At 44.9% G+C, this 20,572-nt stretch overlaps 1 long non-coding RNA gene across 3 annotated transcripts in view; it reads left to right on the top strand.

The window, feature by feature from the left end:
• LOC124525166 (uncharacterized) overlaps positions 1 to 20,572 on the top strand; it is an 85,843-nt gene that overhangs the window by 9,755 nt on the left and 55,516 nt on the right. For 2 of the 3 annotated variants that reach the window (XR_006965395.1, XR_006965394.1), the window contains exons 3-5: positions 5,443 to 5,594; positions 7,038 to 7,203; positions 8,177 to 8,287. This is a non-coding gene — a long non-coding RNA (uncharacterized LOC124525166). Of the gene's footprint in view, positions 1 to 5,442; positions 5,604 to 7,037; positions 7,204 to 8,176; positions 8,288 to 20,572 lie in introns of all 3 variants that reach the window. The other variant, XR_006965396.1, reaches the window with a different exon arrangement.

Below are 20,572 nucleotides of genomic sequence, written 5' to 3'. Positions count from 1 at the left end.
AAGAAGAGGTGTGAAGGTTGTCTTTGGCCGTGAGCTCTTTAAGAGAGAGGCTCTTGCATGCTGGTTTTGAACCCAACAAGTGAGTTACGGAATCCCATAGGAGTCCCTCCTTACCCACAAGTCACTGCTTTTAGCCATGGTGGTCGGCTTTTCAAAATCGCTCAAGTCATAGCCAGGGCAGGATTTTACCTTCCTCTTTAGTCTCGCCAAATGCCCCTTGTTCTCTCATTTTCCGTGATAAGAGGCCAGAGGCTAAAATGGTGGCATATCACCGGTCTGCAGGAAGCGGATTTGCCCATTCGGGAATTCTGTGGTTGTAGTGGAGTGATTGGGACAAGCATGGTGACATATTCCTAGGGCCGGAATCTCATGGAACCGCCCGGTCGCTACATTGGCACGTGTTCTACCGTGGCAGCTCTGGAAGGCTATCCGGTCCACCTGGGGGCCACCTGTTTTCACAGCCCAGTCCCCGGATCACTGAATTCAACTAGTGGCAGCCCCTTCTGAAAAGAGTCATCAATTCAAAAAGAAATCTTTGTGTTTGCATATTTAAAGCCAAGATAATTATTGGCAGTCTCTGCATAACAAATGTAATTTCAATTAGACTTTTTCTAAATTAAAAACTATTGCTCGTGTGTAATGAGTATTCCTAGTTTTGTGTGTTTTTTTTTTAGTGCATTTTTAACGTTTTTATTCGAGGAACATTAAGAGCATTGAACAAAACGCTGTCCAATTACTATATAATGTTAACAAATATGCCGAATCCTTCGTTTCTGTGCGAGTAAGTGAAGCTTGTGGAGCAAGACGGGGCAAGCCGATTATCACCGAGATTTTGAACGCTAAGCTAGATGGGACAATATTTGAAATTGTATGGCTGCAGAATAGATTCTTTGGCTTGAAAGTTGCCAGGAGTTGTCAAATTCTTTTTTTTTTTTTTTAAAGTTTTTTTTTTTTATTTATTTTTGGGACAGAGAGAGACAGAGCATGAACGGGGGAGGGGCAGAGAGAGAGGGAGACACAGAATCGGAAACAGGCTCCAGGCTCTGAGCCATCAGCCCAGAGCCCGACGCGGGGCTCGAACTCACGGACCGCGAGATCGTGACCTGGCTGAAGTCGGACGCTTAACCGACTGCGCCACCCAGGCGCCCCAGGAGTTGTCAAATTCTTAATGGCTTACTGTCTCTAACATCTTTTTAAAGTTTATTTTTGAGAGAGAGGGAGATCAAGTGGGGCAGAGAGAGAGGGAGACAGAGAAGCCCAGGCAGGCTCCACACTGTCAGCACAGAGCCCACGGGGGGGGGGGGGGGGGGGGCTCGAACTCACAGACCGTGAGATCGTGACCTGAGCCCAAATCAAGAGTCAGAGGCTTAACTGACTGAATCACCCAGGCGCCCCAGTATCTCTAACATTTGGTAATGTTATACGTTCCTTATGTTGAATCATTGTTGAAACTTCTACCCATACCTCGGCTATTGGATCAAATTAAAAACAGTATATGGCTTTCTGATAGTATATGAAACGATTGGTTGCAAAGAAAAATTTTGTCGTGGGACGCAGGGTCATTTTGGTACTCTCTGGCAGATTCCAAAAAGATGGAATTGAATAGAAAAATCAAACCAGACATCCTTATCTCCTTGCCTTGCTAACTGGTTTCTGTGGCTTTCACCGCCTGCAAGCTTATCACCAGCACATAGCGTAGCAGTTGGGGCTGTCGTTGTTGATGAAGAGAAGTTTATTTTTGGTGCTGGCATCGTGGATAAAACAGCCCAGGAAAAGTGAATATCCGAATATATTCTCTCCATCTGACATTGTATCACTTGCCTCGGGCCTCTCCACAGTGTTGTTTCTTTCTATGTGGAGAGAAGCAATTAAAAAAAAAATCACCTGCTAAAACGGAGCTTGGATGTTGCTTTCCCATTTTCTGTAAGCAGGTTGGCTATTTTGCCCTTGAGCCTTAAGAAGCGTTGCTGATTGGCTGTTTGTTATTTTTTAATAATATATGGCATGTATCCAAGTAAGCATTCCGATGACCTCGACAATAAAATGTGATTCTTGGCTGCAAGGTCTATGGGGGGATGGCAGGCTGCCAGCCACTCATACATCATTTACAGGTGGCTGTTTCTGACAGGCCGGTGTTAGTTATTGTAAATGAGTGACAGTCCCTATAAGTCACCTGTAAGCCTTACTCCACTGGCCTCGGGCTTCCCGGATGCCCCGGCCCCTTCAGCACACGTGCTCCTCCCTGTCGAAGACCCTCATTCACAGACCCTCCCGTGCACGCTGCTGTCTGCCTGGGCTCATCAGTACGTGGCACTACCTTGTATGTGATTGACGATAATTAGGTTTCAACTGCCTTCTGATGCAGAAATACTATTAGAGCACGGCCAATTCTGGTCCTGTAATCTTGCCTCTGAAAGGGTATTGATTCACTCTTTCACATTTTTAAAAGGTCATGGCAATAATTCCATCTGAACTGTGCTAAGTGAAAATAGTTTGTAGAAATAATATGGTTGCTTCTTCGTTCCATGGTAATTGAAAGCCGCAATGGCTTGTTTCTTTTAGTATATTTTAATTACATGTGTCTCTTCCTCCCATCTTCCCCTGATGGAGTGTTTGTGAAGTTATAAAACAGTCGGCCCTCTGTGTGAAATGTCTTCTGACTTTTGGGCAAAGAGGACTTTTTTGTTTTCCTACTGTGTGAAGTGAGGCCTAACCGAATACTTGGGTCATGTTGCCTTGTTAACGTAAGGCTTAAAAAGGGAAGACGCGATCCTTTTCCCTGGCACTATCACCTGCCTGCCTGTTTCAATGAGATTAGAGCACACTGGCCTTGGTAAACAGGATACCAAATTTGCGTGCTTTCCACAAATTTTCATCGTAGCTACACGATCCTTTCTGGGTCGACTGAAAACTATTATTCTCGGTAGTTATCAGCCCATAATAAAATGAATTCGTTGTGAGCGTGCAGAGCTCCGGTAGGGTAACCACCCCGGGCAGGTGACAAGAAACTACGAATGCTGTAGCGTAAATTACTGGGAAACTCAGACTGCAGGTAGAGACTTTTTTCCTACGTCTCCAGCTTTGCCAAGGCGAAAGAATTTTAAAGTGCTTGAATCGCGTGTTTCGTGAAAGGGGCCGATCAGACTTTATGCTCTGAGCCACTCTGTATATGTATCCCAGTTAGGGGGTGAGGAGCGGGGGAAGCCTCAGCTGTTTCTAATCTCAAAAATGAGCCCGTCATTGTACTTGCAAACTAAGGGGCATATTCTCACCCAGAGCATGGGGATTTACGCACATAATTACCATTAATGCTAATGGCATTTATGTCTGTACAGCCCCGCACATCAAGATGAGAATATATTTCCATGTCTTCACGCTGTGAAAGTCCATTTAATATCATTCATTTTACAACTTATTTTTTAAGATGATGTCCATATTCTGTCATGGCGTACATATGCCTAGTTAAAAGTAAATGTGGGAAATATTGGGAAGAGATGTGATAGCTAAACTTGTTCGCGTGGATGAAATATGGCTGAACTCAAATCCATTCATACTCTTTAAACACAACGCTCTATTCGGCTTTGAAACTGCTGGCACGCTTTTCATAGTGTTATAAATTTGTCAGCCTAATGGGACGTTTTGTAGATGTTTTCCTTTTTAAGTGCTTTAACAGGAGTAGGTATTCCATTGATCCAAAAATTCAGCTCAGCGTTTCATTTCTTCGAGATGGGAATCATACACTGAATGTCTATCAGAGATTAAGTGGTGGATAGTGCCCTCCATCTCGTCAAGGAAAGGCAATTCACTCCCTGCCGAAGTCTCCTCTCTTCTGGCCTCCAGGAACATCTCAAGAGGGGGGCCTGGTCTGCGGCCGGAGATGTCAGTGGTCATCAGAATTTGAGGTTGTTCCACATCTACATCGATTGTATGATTCTCTTTATACATCAGGCCCAATAGCCTATTGAAAGGCGTCTTCACGTCTATGCTGGCCAAGCAAATTCAGATCCAGGTCTTAATTGATCTGTCCTGGGACTTTGACCATTAAGCGAAAATGATGGATCTACCTCACCTGTCCCATCTCTGAAACCTTTCTCTTTGAGCCAGCCCAAAGCAAAAGGGTTCCGTGTTTAAAACGGAGACGTAAGAATCCGACAGGCATGCTGAAATCCTTCCTGAGAGGTCTCTGTGGGTCTCCTTCAAAGGTATACGGCCTCCTCTGGGAGAAAGAGAAGAGCTTCGTAGCAGATCTCAGAAGGCTGCGCAAAAGGAGTGAGGTCACTTCTGAATGGGCTCAAGATGGCCAACTGTGTCCAGCTGGGTGGCCTCAGGCACAGCACTGGACCGGAGTCTGTTTCCTCGTGGATAAGATTGAGCGGGATGAATACTGAGTGTTTTTACTGCCTTGAAATTTTATAACCAGTGCCATGCCGTATTTGGCTTTTATAAACATTAGGATTATGGTGAATTACAATGAATAACCGAAAGGAAACACTGGTGTCCAAGGGGTTAGGCATGCGAGGAGGTGAGACTCCAGAGTATTATTAGATGTCTGGACACAAAATGCTAGTAGAACAGCTACGATGCAGGCCCAGAGCCTATGCCCGAGTCCAGACCACATCCTGATATGCGATTGCTTTGCGTTCGACTTGCCGACTTGACTCTTACCAGCCTAGTAAGTTCCCCAAGCTGTGCTGTCAATCGCTGTGATGTCCAACCTCCAGGCGCGGAATGCACTGGGCACCTGGTGAGGAAACGGTTCCCCCTCTTCCATCTTGCCTAGCATGACCTAACCCGCAGGCTTTCCCGTACCAGTCACCAACATTCCCTGGGCATTTTCCTCTTAAGGTCACCGCTTCCTCAGTCACACTGATCACAGAACTCTTGTGATCCAAAAATTCAGCTCCGCGTTTCATTTCTTCGAGCCGGGAATCATACACTGAATGTCTTACCAGAGATTAAGTGGTGGAAGGTGCCCTTCATCTCTTCAAGGAAAGGCAGTGCACTCCCTGCCAAAGTCTACTCTCTTCTGGCCTCTGGGAACATCTCAGGAGCAGGGCGTGGCCCTCCAAATTCCCTGGATTCTCGTAGTGTTTCGGTTTTCTTCTCAGTGCCCTAGAGCCCTGCTTTGTACCTCCATGGCCCCTTCCACTCCACACCATTGCAGGTATTTTTGAAAAATTACATGATGCGGCTTTATTACATTATCCTCACGTTTAGAAATAGGGCTTCCTTAGCATTACTTCAACACCTATTGGGCCCCTACTATGTCTCAGCCTTGGGCGAGAGCCTGGGGACAGAACTGAACGAAACACCGTCCATGACTTCTAGGGCTTGATGAGTTAACATTTGTATAGCATTTGACAATTTCAAAAGACTTTCACATACATTTTCTTGTGTGCTGTACACAATGTGGAGCCGATGGTACTCTTATTTCCATTTCAGAGGAAAATGGAGACAGAAAGACTGGATAAGTTGTTCAAGATCCCCTGGTTTAGAAGTATGAGTGTTGCCTCAAACCCAAGTCTTCCGGCCCCACACTCCTTGGTCTCACCTCTCTACCACGCACCTACTCAGAACGACAACTCAAAACAGAGGTATGCCTGGTAAGCTTGGGGTATTCCGTTTTTCTGAGAAGCATCAGACACTGTGAGCGAAAGACTAGAACAAGGGCCATAGTGCTCCAGAGAGGCTGGCAAGCGGTTTGAGCCAAATCCAAGCCTTGCCTGTTCAAGTCGTGCCTCCTTCAGGTGCTGAGGCAAGGACAGCCCATCCACTCTCGAAGTTTCCAGAATCACAGTTGGGTACTTTTTTGAACTCACACCATTGAAAACTATCAAGGTCAGGACATGATTGAAGAACCTTCTCCCTCTCTCTTAAGTTGCTGCGTTTATATGATATTGTTTTCCACTAAAGAAGGTTCTCTTAAAAATGAGGTTGAGATCCCTAAAGAAATTGCTTCAATCAGCAGCAGGGCTTAATGACTGTTAATGGGAAGTGGAGATAGGATAGTAAGTGTTACTTTGATTAATAAGAGAACTGCAGAGAATTTAAATTGTGCCACTGATGGATTATTTTCTTCAAGCTTGATAAGCACTTCTCATTTGTTCTTAAATTTGGTCAATACTGTTAAAGGCAGCAAAATGAAGTATAATTAATTCTATTACGGCTGCTCAGACCAAGTGTTACTAAGAAACAGATTATGATGCAGGCGACAGCAGAACTCACTGTGTTGACAGTCCGATGCTTTGAATACCTGTCGTTGCTTGCTAGCCTAAAAGAATGAAGAAAATATTTCCGTATCCTGATTTCGAGATACCTAAAACTGTTTTTATCATCTGCACGTGTTCCGCTGACCTAAATCAGGGAGTTATCAATGCAACGACCAGCTGCCACTAAAATGATCCCGCCTTGGAAATATAGAGAGTAAATAAAAGATTGGGATCATATATCAGTTAAAACATTAGGAGCTGGACGCTCATTTTGAATTAATCACTAAGAAAATGAGATATTGATTTGATGTTGAGAGAAAGCTTTACATATTTCCTTTTTTTTCAAAGCTTCTGCCCCATATGATGAGCCACGCTTTTCTTTACCTTTGCTATTAATTTTACTTAGAAGAGTGGATAAACAGATGACATTCAGAGAAAAGATATCTTATTTTAGTAGGCAGTTTTATTTACTCTGAGTACTAATGCCTAGCATGGCACGAAATTAGACCCACGACTTCCCTTTTTTTCTGAAAACAGCAGGATTACACCAGCGTTTCCTGAATAGCTTTTTCCCTCCCTCAACCCTTTTTGAAAATCTATCACTATCTATTTATTTAAAGGACACAAATGACTTTATAAGTCATGCTCAATGTCGTGCCTGAATGTGGATTGATACGTACGCGGTCTTACCTCCTGATTTTCAGCTTCTCATTCAGTGATTCTCATCCCTACAGCTCATTCTCCAGGGTATCTCTGGTTAATTCCAGGAGTGCTTCCAAGCCTTAAAATGAAAATAAATTAATTCTACTCCATATTTTTTTTTTAAAGGAAATAAGCAATGTGTCAGTCCTGTTTCACAGAAGCCACCAAATAACAGCAGGCTTTTACAACTCCAGAAAGGCTGGGAATCAGACTCCCGCTGCACATGTGTCCTTCTGTTCGCTATTTCTGTTTCCAAGTCTTGCGCTTCTTCCAAAGTGTGTAAAGTCACTGGGTGAGTAATCCTGGATTAACATAAAACCTAAGTGTGGTGGGCTGATAGGGCAGTTGTAAAGTTTCCCTGAAGTTCTACTTCCGTTATTAAAATTGTAAACCTTATCGGGGCGCCTGGGTGGCTCAGTCGGTTAAGCATCTGACTTCAGCTCAGGTCACGATCTCGCGGTCCGTGAGTTCGAGCCCTGCATCGGGCTCTGGGCTGATGATGGCCCAGAGCCTGGAGCCTGCTTCCGATTCTGTGTCTCCCTCTCTCTCTGCCCCTCCCTCGTTCATGCTCTGCCTCTCTCTGTCTCAAAAATAAATAAACGTTAAAAAAAAAATTTTAAAAAAAATTGTAAACCTTATGTATTATGAATTGAGGACTAATTCTCCTGCCCCGATGTCCCATAAACATAATGTCTAAAGACGGGAAAATTATAGGAAGTGCATTTTAGACCAGAATGCGAAAGTCAAGCTATTCTAGAAGCCATTGGCGGGAGAGCTTATTTTTGGAGATAGAACACAGCGTCTGAGAAAGAGCCAGCAGCTGTCAGAAGCCCAGGTTCTGGAGCTTCTTATGCTGCTGCAAAGCTCTGAACGACTTTGGATGAGTGAGTCTCTTAATCCCTCTGGGACTGAGTTCTCTCCTCGGTAAGGTGAAGGGTTGGCCCAACTGATCTCCCTCAGCCTTTTCACCCTTGAAAACGCTGGCCTTTCAGTAAAGCTCAAGCCTAGGATATTTAAAGGGTGCTTTTAAAGCTCAGAATGACGTGGTCTGTGCAGATACTAGAATTCCCGCAGTGCCGTAAGCTCACGATCTTCTGGGGCGGGTAATTCACTCTGCAAATGGAAAGTGGTCCCTGCCACATATCTATGCTAGAGACAGAACGGCTTGTCTCTGCCCTCAAGGCGCTTGCGTGCTAGTGGGGGTGCGGGGCGGCCATAAGCAGGGGCACAAACCCTCCATCCAGTAAGTGGGGTACTTTTTCCAGAAGTGCGTTGAAGAGATGCAAACCAGGAAGTGTTTACGTGATAAAACGGGCTCAGAGACCACTCTCTGGCAAGGGGAAACCAAGGGCGAGAAAACTGACCACCAGAGGAAGGTAAGTGGAAACACGGAAGGGATAATTCAGCCTGCTTGCCTGAGTGATTAAGGCAGAAATAAGCCAGGTACTCCTCTACGTCGGCTCATTGCTTTGTCTGAGCTTCTCTTTTCTATTATATATACTTTCAAAGGGCTCTTGATAATTCAAGGGATAAACAAAACAAAACAAAACAAAACAAAAACAAGCAAAGGAACGATTGTTTCCGTTTCTTTTTACCCAGAGACTCCCAGCCATAACAACTCCAATCATCTTGACTTTGGCTTTCCAGATTGCTGCAGACAATTCAAGTTTAAAAACTTCGAGCTGGACTATTTCCATTCATACCGTATCTCTCAGTTTGCCCGTAGAATTTGGTACAACTTACGACTTTAGAATTACTGTATAATGCTCAGAGGTGTGAAACGCCATTTCGAGTAATGCCTTTCTTCAGTTAATATAGATAAATATTGATGGCAGGCAGCAGTAAAACAAGTCATTAAATTCTTCAGTGCAAGTGTGTCCCACACATTGCTGGAAGCTACAGAAATCGCACCAGGCTCTGAGAAAACCGCTGCATCTGATTAGAGAGTGCTCACATACACCCCTGGCTTGCTCCTTCCAAACTGGAAAACAAGGGAGCGCGGGTGAGGCGGGAGAGAGCGCGGGGTGGGGTTGGACTTCCACGGCAGGTCTATTCTGTCTACCCTTTCTTCTCGCTACTACCCTAATGAATTCCTGGGTGAGCCAGAAACCTTTGAAAAATGGCTATCGGTGGCAAATGGGAGCTCTGGTGCCCTGAAAACAAAGCAACTTGAAACCTACACCAGTAACCCTATAAAAGCAGCTAAAGGTTTGGAGGGGCAGTACCCCCCCCCTCCACTGCCGTTTCGATTATTTGACTTCAGAGTCTTTGTGGCGATGCGGAACTTGGCCTGGGTCACTTAGATGTGTGGGGGTGGGTGGCTGGCTTCGGGGCCCCGATAACCCGTCTGTTGCTTGATTCCCTGGGATGAAAAATGAAGGAACTGCTTCCTGATTTTGTAACGCCATCCTTAAGGGTTGCAGCCCGGTATAGATTTTGAAGCGCCACGGCGTGGGGTATCCTTTCTTCAAGGTGTTTTTAATGGGCTCTGGGTTGTCAAAGACACCGCTCTGATAATGAGGCTGAGCCCCGTGTGAGGAGAAAGCTCTGTAATGAGGGAGGAGGACAATTTGTTACAGTTATGTGGTTACTTGGCCATAATATCTTTTTGAGGTTTATTAAATCATATAAAATTTCAATTTACACTGTAATATTCTATAAAAGATGGAGCACACAGAAGTAATAAGTATGACAACATTTCTTTCATTTATGAATCGTATTGTTGATTGTGTTAACACTGCCGCATCCAGCAGCAGGATTATTTATGTTGGGACAGTAATTTTCTATCTCCAATTTAATTGTGTAAAAGTTAATTACAAACTAGAATAAAATGAATGCAGTTATGGAAGGCAAGGAAATGCTGAGATAGGGTGTTATTGGGGGAAAATATTTACTCAGGCTCTTCCTCGTGGAGATCGTTGTTACGGGAACCCAGGGGCTAAGGTGGCTTTGGTTGCATGAAGAGAGGCCCTTGGTTTTATCTACTAGGAAATGAACTGTTCGGTAGCTTCCTATGTTCCCTATGTTCTCGGTGTTCCCTGTGTTCTCCGTGACCATTCTAGAAGCCCCTTCCTTTCCCAGTGCAGCAGCTGGGGCCCAGACAGGTTACAAAACCTGCCCCAGTCAACCAGCAAGGTCGAGACAGAGTGACGACTAGAATTCAGGTCTCATGACACCAGGTCAGATGACTTGCACGTAAATGTGGGTGTATATTCGTTTCTGCCTTAAAGAGTGGGGGAGGGGGTTTAGAAGAGGCAGAAATTTTCTCCAAATTTCACCACAAGGCGATCTGTGCCAGGGGAGAAGGCAAATTGCAATGTAAGTATTCTCCAGTCGGGGACGCTCGCTTTCCCTCTCCCGTTGAACTCTTTTTCCACGTTGCGATTGGTAACAACCAAATTCCTCCGGGAGACTTCCTACCAAAGAAAAGCCAGGTACAACCGTGCAAGGGTGGCTCCAGCCAGCCCTGACCCCCAAGAGCGAGAGGAGCACAGGGGAAAGAGACTGGAAGCAAAAGTGAGAGAAGCCTCAGGCCCCGCCCTAGGAAACCCCGGGCCTTCATTGACTTCCCCCGTCACTTCTCCACATGCGCTGTCCCCTGCTCCCCTGGCCTTGCCCAAGAGCCTTTGTGCCTCTCGCTGAGAAGGCGGGTGAGCTCAATGACACCCACTTATTTCCCGCCACATTCGCTCCCCTTTCTCCAGACAGATGATCTCTTCCCCTTCCCGTCCTCACCACCGCACTTGAACCATTTCGGGGCCCGTTGAAATATCAAGATTGACTCGCTAGGTGAAAGACTTTTATATTTAGTTTTTAATAGAGCAAAAGTGACTCTAAATTTGTTAATATTCTTTAGGTTACATAGGACAAATTACAGATAAGTGAATCAGTAATGAAATTTGTAATGAGAATTTCTCAAGTATGAAATGTTGGCGCAAGGAAAGTTAATTGCGGGGTTTTACAGCCATTATAGTTTATATCATAAATGCAAAAATGACTAGGGCCATTTAATTACGGTAGGAACACACTAAATTTTTATGGAGTGCCATTTTGTTAAAGAGGTACTCGGAGCATTAAGAGCAAATACATCCTAACAGTGGGTCCAGGTAGCTTTCACAACATCAAATAAATATGCTATTGCTACAAAATTGTTCCTTAGATACTATAATTGACATGATGACTAATGAGATGGGTTTATTCTCACAGCTTCACATACTCAATTTACAGTGTCGGAAAGTTATTTTTTCTGCCGTCCGTAGACCTAGAAGGAACCAGAAAAATCCCTCTTGGAAAACACTATCTCTGCCGCTTCTCTAATTAACCTTCAAAAATGCATTTTGAAATATAGAAGTTGGTGCCTGGCATAGAAATTGGATTGTCTCAGGAAAAAAAGACCCAAGTGCTAATTTGTTCCTTATTAAATATCTGCCATGTCAAAATTACAGGCAGCTAATGTTTTGGCGCCTTTCAGCAGGGCTAGGGACGGCTTTTCCAGAGGGCCAGGCACAGTGGGGTGGTTCTGGGTACCATTTACCCCAGAAAACAGTGTTGTCCTCGTTGACTGCACCCAAGCTCAAGACTCCCTGTCACTCTCCCCTCAACCCCCAGTCCGGCCAGGTCCCTGCAGGGGTCAGATCCCCTGGTCTCTAAGGGAAGGAGGGAATATAACAGGACAGACAGAGAATCCTCATTAGAATCCGTCACTTTGGGGGATGCGTCGCCCTCCTCACCTTCTCATTCCAGGCTTCAGGAGCTTCCAGAAGACAAAAGAACATTTCACGGGGAAAAAGAGCTAAATTAACTCTGGACCCCTAAAAGTGATTCAAATTGTTTTGGAAACCCAGAATGGTAGTACTCTCATTATTTTGAAAACCTAGGACAGTTTAATCTCTCTCTATTATCCAGTAAATTCCCAGGGAGGATATTCTTCTAGCCAGTATTCCTTTTTCAAAAGCAAATGAAAGATATATGCGGTTTCCCATGTTTAATCAGTGGAACTGAATTCAGGGACTGTTGGTCTGTTACACCTGCATTCAAAACCCTGCTCTGCCACGTAGTGACCATGATACTCTGAGCCCCTTTGTCCTCGTCTGATAAGCAAGAAAGTAATAATAATACTGATTTTCCAGAGATGCTGTAGGACTCTGACAATTGAGTGAAGAATGTGTAAATATAAAAGCGGGATGTCACATGTTCTTAGCATTATTCACAATAGCCAAGGGACGGAAGCCACAAAGTGTCCACTGACGGATGAATGGATGAACAAAATGTGGTGTCCAGACAATGGCCTTAACAGGAAGGAAATTCTGACACCTGCTGTGTCATGGATGAATCCTGAGGCCCCTATGTTGAGTGAAACGAGCCAGTCACAAAAGGACAAGCGCTCTACGATGCCCCTCGTGTGAAAGACCCAGCAGTCAGAATGTGAGTGGTCAAGTTCATGGACACAAAGGTAGAATGGTGGTTGCCAGAGGAGAACGAGACATCGTTGTTGAATGGGTGCAGAGTTTCAGTTTTGCAAGATGCAAAGAGATCTGGAGATGGTGGTGGTGATGGTTGTACAACAATGTAAATGTACTTAACGCCAGAAAGCCCTGTACTCTTAACAATGGTTACCATGGCAATCTTTATGTTATAGGCATTTGATCACAATTGTTTATCTGTTTTTGGTGTTTACTTATCTATCTATCTGTCTGTCTGTCTGTCTATCTATCTGTCTATCTATCTATCTATCTATCTATCTATCATTTATGGACGTTTACTTTATTTTAGGTTAGAATCTATACTATATTTTCTTGCTAGATTGTTTCAGCTTTGGTGCTTCCAGGTTCATTGCTGTCTTCTTTGAACATGTTCTCATCTTTTGGGGGGCATTTTCTTGTTTTCTGGCATTAGAAGATGTTCTAGACTCATCTTGTATTCTCCATGTCCTGGCTCAGAATTGGCCACTTCTCCAAAAGCTCTGATTCTTTTTATTGGCCAGTGCTGTGTAGATACCCAGATAGCTATGTTGTAGGTGTGTTCATTGCTCCTGGGTGGTAATGCCTTTAGGCCTTCATATATATATATATGTATATACACACATATATGTATATACATATATACACACATGCATATGTATATACATATATATACACATATATGTGTGTATATACATATACATATAAAGAGAGACAGACATGTATAGATAGATAGATAGATAGATAGATAGATAGATATGAATATGATTTAAAACTAATTATCACAGGGATCATTTTATACATATCCCTTTTCTTACTTGTAACATCTTTCTTCTATGGTGGAAACTGCTGCTCTCGAATTCTAAGATGAGTTTACCTATTTATTAGTTCTATTATCTACATAGATTAGTTCCAGACTTGCTAGCTGATAGTCCTGTGAGAAACATGTTTGCTAACCAGGTCACAGCATTTATGCTGCTTGTCTTTAGCCTTACAGTAGCCAGTCAGGACACTGTTTTCCACAGTTGTTTAGTTATTTTCTTCCCCATCCCTTTAATGTAGTTGTTCATTCGCAATAGAGCTAGATTTAGTTTTAGTATTTGTATTCCATTTGCCCCCCCCCCCCCCCCCCCGCCAACACACATCCTGATTGCTTTGAATTATTTATTTATTTGGGATATGTGAAGCATTACTTTGACGCGTAAGTCAAACTATACATAAGATGTACTCATAGAAGGATGGCTCTTTCCTCCTCCCTTCCTCCCCTCTTCTGTTTTCCTCTTCTCTCCACTCCTGTCCACTCACCTGCTGTAGGTAGTAGCCCATACCCTTCGTTTCTGGCTAACCCTCTCTGCATTTCCTTTGTGCAAATGAGTACATGGCTGGGTATTTTCCTATATTCTCTCTTTTTACATGAAAGGTAGCATACTCCAAATACTCTTTTGGACTTTACTTTTTTTCACTGAACATTAGGACATGGAACCTTCACAGTTTTCAAAAAAGAGCGTACGTTTCAAAAGGCTGAGGAGTGCTGGGGCACCTGGGTGGCTCGGTTGCTTAAGCGTCTGATTCTTGATTTCGGCTCAGGTCATGATCTCATGGGCGTGGGATCGAGCCCCACGTTGGGCTCTGTGCTGAGTATGGAGCCTACTTCGGCTCTCTCCTTATCTCTCTGCCCCTTCCTCTCTCACTCTCTGAATAAATAACCAAACAAGTAAATAAACAAACTTCTTTTTATAAGGCTGAGAAGTGCTAAGTAGACTAGACAACCTCCAACCACTTTAAAATAGAAGGACTCTAGCAGAATACTAGAAGGATCTTCTAGTCTAGAAAACTAGTCTAGGAAGACTAAATTGGCCTTGCTTTCAAAGAGCCTACAATGGAACTAAGGAGACAAAATGTGTATTCGTGGAAAAAATTGTCAACCTTCTGAAACGAATTGCATCTTCTCAGTCCGCCGGGAGAGCAGGTATCAGATAGCGATAATTTTGTCGAAGAAATTCCAGTGGAAAGAGAGCAAAGCCGTAATGATTTGAGCTGAATGCTCTGGGATTTACAGAAATCCAGAGGTTTGGCTGAAACGGATGTAGATTCTGGCTCGTTGCAGGTCATGTGTCACTTAAATGTCTTTAGTCCACTGTGTTAGGTCCCTTATCTCAGTGCTTCTCAGACTTCAGGCGAGCACACAGCTTCCCCCCACCATCTTGTTAAAATGCTGCTTCTGATTCAGTCGGGCTGAGGTGGAGCCTGAGAAGGTGCATTTCTTTTTTTTTTTTTTTTAATTTTTTTTTTTAACGTTTATTTATTTTTGGGACAGAGAGAGACAGAGCATGAACGGGGGAGGGGCAGAGAGAGAGGGAGACACAGAATCGGAAACAGGCTCCAGGCTCCGAGCTATCAGCCCAGAGCCCGACGCGGGGCTCGAACTCACGCACCGCGAGATCGTGACCTGGCTGAAGTCGGACGCTTAACCGACTGCGCCACCCAGGCGCCCCTTTTTCTTTTTTTTTTTTTTTTTTTAATTTTTTTTTGAGAAGGTGCATTTCTAACAAGCCCCAGGTCATGCTGTTGCTGCTGGGCCACAGACCACACCCGAGTAGCAAGACCTTATGTGGCGTCTCGGACTCAAGTTCCAAGATCCTGCTCCTTCCTTACGGAATCAACGTGCTTTCCAAATATGTGAAAAAAAAAATCCCAACAAAAAGCTGAATCCTATTTCCAGGCTTTGCATTTTCCTGTTTACTAAACTGTCTGGCATTCCTGATCTAATTGTAAGACAACAACGCGGAAACATTAAAGTAAGTTTACTGATGCATATGATTCATTATAAAACCAAAGCTTTATATTCACTGGAAAGCAGATTCTAAGCCTTCACAGATACACCTGCTGTGCGAGGCAGATTAGATGGGGGTAGTCACCGAGCTGCTCTGATGTGTGCAAGACTGGATTGAAGTTAAAATTACCTCGAGTTAAAATAGCCTCGGTGGATTTTGATTGTGCTTCCAAGTAGGGTTAATTAGGCCTTGGACTTCATGATAGTGATCGGTGTATAACACCTTGCTGACTCTGCAAAAATCCCCTATAACCTGTCTCAGGTTTCCTGAATCGAATTCTCGTTCATGCATATAGAATGAACACGCCGACACACGGGCTCTCCTTGATGTTTTTAAAAATCTTTTCATAAAATATGTATGCTGCTAAGTCTAAAGAAGACACGAAGCGTATTTTCACACCAGCTACAGGTTGTCAAAGATTTTTCCGTGGTCAGTGCCAGTGTGTAAGGGTTAGCACACAAATCCTACGGCACACTTGGGAGGTAGTGACTTAATTCAAATGTTCTTGGGAGAGGAGAATATTTGATAGATTTAGCAACAAGCTCTTGCCTAGTACGATATCTACGGTGCCTGGGGCATCTGTTTTTTCATAGAAGTAAGACTTGATTTGACCTTGCTAGATGCCACTTGTGGCTTCTCAAGAAAGGCCACTGATGTCATCCAAGAACTTACGCAGGCTTGAAATCAGGGCATTTTCCCCCCTTCTCCCTCTCCCTCCCTCCCTCCCTTTCCCAACCCTCCTGATTACATTTGATTATTTAGCCTGATCGCCTGTCTGAGTCTGTGGTTCTGGGGGGTTTTATTTCCACCCTTCCTTTACTTTCCATTCTCATTGGCCCCTCCCCCTGGCCCTTCTCCTCTCTCATCTGAGGGAATACAACAGCCTCTTCCCTGCCCCTGAGGCCGTAACTTCAAACTCCCCTCTGTGCCACTGCTGTCTGAAGAAACTTTCTTTTTTTTTCAACGTTTATTTATTTTTGGGACAGAGAGAGACAGAGCATGAACGGGGAAGGGGCAGAGAGAGAGGGAGACACAGAATCGGAAACAGGCTCCAGGCTCTGAGCCATCAGCCCAGAGCCTGACGCGGGGCTCGAACCCACGGACCGCGAGATCGTGACCTGGCTGAAGTCGGACGCTTAACCGACTGCGCCACCCAGGCGCCCCTGAAGAAACTTTCTAAAGCATGGCTCTGATCGTGGTGTCACAGCTGCCCCTTCCAGGGCTTTCCATGGGCCACCAAATTGACAACAGATTTCTCGACGCAGCCTCAGTCCAGCCTTCCACTTTGCCCTTGTTATGCACCACCTGCACTCTGTGCTCTAGAAGGTATTATTATTCCTTCAGTGACCACCCCTTCCCCACTTTGAGCCTCTACTCTTACTCTTATCTCCACCTAGGTCCTCACCCCACCGCACCCCGATCTTTGCCTACCATGGTCTCACTTACCTTGTAAAGCCCATCCTTCTTCCATGAAGCCTTTCCTGATCCCACAAAAAGGAATCATTTTCCAGGCCCTTCTGACCTATGGCACGCAGCTTACGACGTACCACATTCTGCCTTGTGAGGCAGCTAGTCTTCGTCTCCTTGTGGTGGTCTTTGTCATGGGATCAGATTACCAAGTCCCTCTTTGAGTATGTGGAGCCATCGATGTGTCCTAGACGATGTGTAGGGAGTGGGAGGAATGTGTGTCCCTTCTGGGATGAGCCTGGCATGAGCCCTCCATGTTTGTCTCTTCTCCTCTCCTGGGAGACCTCAGTGTTCGAGGTGGGAGCTGCCACGTTAGCCCATGTCCTCTAGTGATCATAGTGAGCAGAGACCCTAGTTGATCAGCCTTGGACATGTAGCATGACTGAGAAACCAGCTTTGGTTTTGGTCAACCAGCTTTGGTTTTGAGGTTGTTACCACAGCAAAACCTAGTTCCGGGGGCTGCAAGATCCACCAGCTGGGAATTTTGCCTTTTGACCGGAAATGTTTATGCCACCTCACATAGTGTCTACATGTGATGGGAACTCAGGTATTACTTGTGGGATTAAATTTAACCAAACGGCACCCAGTGTAGAATGACAAGGAAGGCACTGTGGCCTAGTGGTCAGGCGCAAGCCCTCTGGAGTCAGGCTACTACCTCTCGGCTTCATGATTTCGGCCAAGTGACCCCCACACCCTAAGCTTCAATTTCCCCCTCCACGAAGGGGACAATAACTCAACCTCCATTAGAGGTAGAGCCTAGGCTCTTGTGAGGATCAACTATGATAATGCACATACACGCTGTCAGCAGCCAATTAATGTCCGTCGTTGCTAATTTTTTCTGTCTCTGTTACTGCGGTCAGTCTCCCAGTACTACACTGGTATTTCACTAGTGTATCTGTGAAGTATCTGGAAGAAGTATCTGGAAGTATCTGGAAATCAGGTAACATTAGGATTAGGGTCACAGCGGCCAGGGACAAGAAGACTCCACGCCGAGGGACCCATGCGGCCCACCCTTGCTGCTGGCCTCCCCCGTCTGCCGACTTCAGGCAACCCAGTTGCCAGACTCTTCATAACTGGAACCTTCAAGGCCACAAGCAACCTCCCGAGGACCTAGAGTGGGTCAGTGGATGTCAGGTTCTTTACCCACATCTCCTACCTCTGACTTTAGGCTTCACCAACAAGATGTGTGTGTTGCTACCGAAGACTGAACATAAGCTAATGTCACCAGCAGGGAAGAAGAATAAGCAAATGTGTTAATTAAGGCTAATTAGTCTATTTTTATCTCCAATCACTTCTTAGAACCAAAGAAGAAGTCATTATAGTCCATTGTGTCTCCAGGAAAAGATACTGTATTTGCATTTCTACATATGGGCTACGTTTTGTATGTCACACATTGTATTAGGATCCTAAACACAAGATTTTCTATATGGTCACCTGTAATCATGCTAAGTCTTAGGCTAATGTATAGCTTCCCTTCTACATTTTTTTTAAAGTAAGCTCTATGCCCAGAGTGGGGCCTGAACTCATGACCCTGAGATCACAAATCGCATGTTCTACCAACAGAGCCAGCCAGCCACCCTGATTGTCCTTCTTAATAAAAGAATAAACAGAACTCAAAATTTTTCCATTGCATTAACTCACTAGTATTTACTGAGTGGCCACAGTCCCTGACTCCAAGAAGCATATATTCTAGAAAGAGGTTCCAGCAAATGGCTGACATGGTGAATCCAGAGGATTCTGACAGACAGGGAGAAGTTTCTAGAAGATGTCACAGGCTCTGTGCTCGAACCCGGTGAATATTTTCTCATTGACTTGGTTGAACGCAAAGAAGAAATGCTTATCCAGTCCATAGATATAGCCTACCAGTGCGAGAAACAGTTAGTTTATTGATGACACAATCAGGATTCAAAATGTCCTCAATGGGATAAAACATAGTTCAAACCATAACAAGGAAGCTAATAAAAATAAATGCAAAGTCCTGCATTTAGGTACACAGAATCCATTACTGAGACGCGATGTGAAAACAACAGCAGGTTTCAGGTAGCCTTGAGCTCAGCAGGTGCCAATCACAGGGGTGTTTGCTACCTATTTGAAATAGGGTCTTGGGCCACAAGGGCCCTGTCGTTGAGTTCACTTGGATGCCTCCGTGGAAGAGAGAAGTTGAAGGAGATCAGGATGGGGAAGCGTCTGTAAACAATCTGAAATGGGGGATATTTATTTATTTATTTTTCATTTGTTTTTAATGTTTTTATTTATTTTTGAGACAGAGAGAGACAGAGCATGGGCAGGGGAGGGGCGGAGAGAGAGGGAGACACAGAATCCGAAGCAGGCTCCAGGCTCTGAGCTGTGGGCACAGAGCCCGACGCGGGCCTCGAACTCACGGACTGCGAGATCATGACCTGAGCTGAAGTTGGTCGCTTAACTGAGCCACCCAGGCGCCCCTGAAATGAGGGCTATTTAAACCAAAACGTACTATCGATGTGTTAAAAATATCAAGGACTGTGAAGTTAAAAACGGAGAACATAGGTTCTGTCTGTTCCAGAGTGTTGACATCAACTTAGCTTGACATGTCTCATAACTAACACCAGCCAGTGGTGGCTCAGAAATGAGCCTGATGTGAAAGCTTTCATGCCAGCGTGTCATTAGCATCCCCCAGGGATCTGTGTAAGGGAGAGATTCACGCTGGTCTTTGCTCTAAGCGGCTCTGTCCGGTACTATACCAGATTTGTGGATAGAATCGACTTATTCTGTCATGGGATTTTCTGTTCTCTTATAAGGACACACTTTTTAATTTTGTAATGGGAAGCGGTAGAAAAATAGGATTTGCCTTATATACATTTGCCCTAATATATACTTAACCATATAAGTCTATAAAACATTTTTTTTTAAAAAAAGACAATCAGTACAAAGAGTTTTTAGCCGTCTTGCCCAATTTGCAAACTAGACCTTGCCATGTTGGTATGCGATAGGCCCCAGATGCTATCACTAGATCATGAGCTGCCGTTCTAGAAGATTAGGATGGCTGGGTGACCATTTCACATAGGCTTCTCCAAGCCCCCTGGACGAATTTCAAATCCGTTGAAATTCCAACGTGAGGGAAGTTTATGTGGCTTTTTTCCCCCATATAATAGATGCTCTGTCGAGTGGCGTGTTTCGTGCTGTGACAATTCATTCCTGCACTTGTGACAGGACCGCCGGCTGATTTCACTGTGCTCAATTAGGAGAAAATGCATATTTTAATCTGCCCCGTGGTGAGGTAACACTTTGCTCAGTGGCCTTGGCAAACTGGCCATTTAACCATTTAGGTGGGTGGAGGCTTCCTCTCCAGCCTGTCACTCGGCTGCCAGCAGCCTCTCCATTCTTGCTTTGTTGCCAACACTACCCAGGTTGCGGAGTATAAACAATTAAAGGCCACTCCATCATTCTTCGAGCCACTGTGCCGCGGCCCAGCCCCTTCGGCAGTGGCCGCCATCCTGGCCTAGAGCACACAGCTCAGTGCTGTGCGTGCGCACTTGAAATGTCTTTCCCTCTCTCCTTTCCTGGCCTGCGAGGATTCAGAGCCCAGCATGGAAGCCTGCACATGGCCCCTCGGCCCAGGGTCCATTGACTTTGCGCCCAGGCCAAGGATAGAATTCGGGGCCTGCCTTTGCTGGAACTGAGAAAGCTTCTCCAGGCCGGCCGGCCAGCTCAGATCTGGCATCAGAGTCCAGCAACCATCCTGGAAATCCCGCCGAAGGCCACTCCTCGAACTGGCCATGCCCACCCCATCTCATCACCGCGGCCCCCACTGCTGCCACAGAGAGCAAAATTGTCCCTTTCTTTTCCTATTTCTTTTTAAATTTGCCGATTAGTGAGATCATCCGTCTCAGGTATTTTTCCTCCTTCCTTTTTATTCCATCTT

Source organism: Lynx rufus, unplaced genomic scaffold (genome assembly GCF_022079265.1).
Source record: "Lynx rufus isolate CCGP_SWC_20201006 ecotype Redwood Valley unplaced genomic scaffold, mLynRuf1.p SCAF_4, whole genome shotgun sequence".
Lineage (NCBI taxonomy): Eukaryota > Metazoa > Chordata > Mammalia > Carnivora > Felidae > Lynx > Lynx rufus.
Note: the sequence above shows the minus strand (reverse complement) of the source record. Positions and strands in the feature narration are given on the sequence as shown.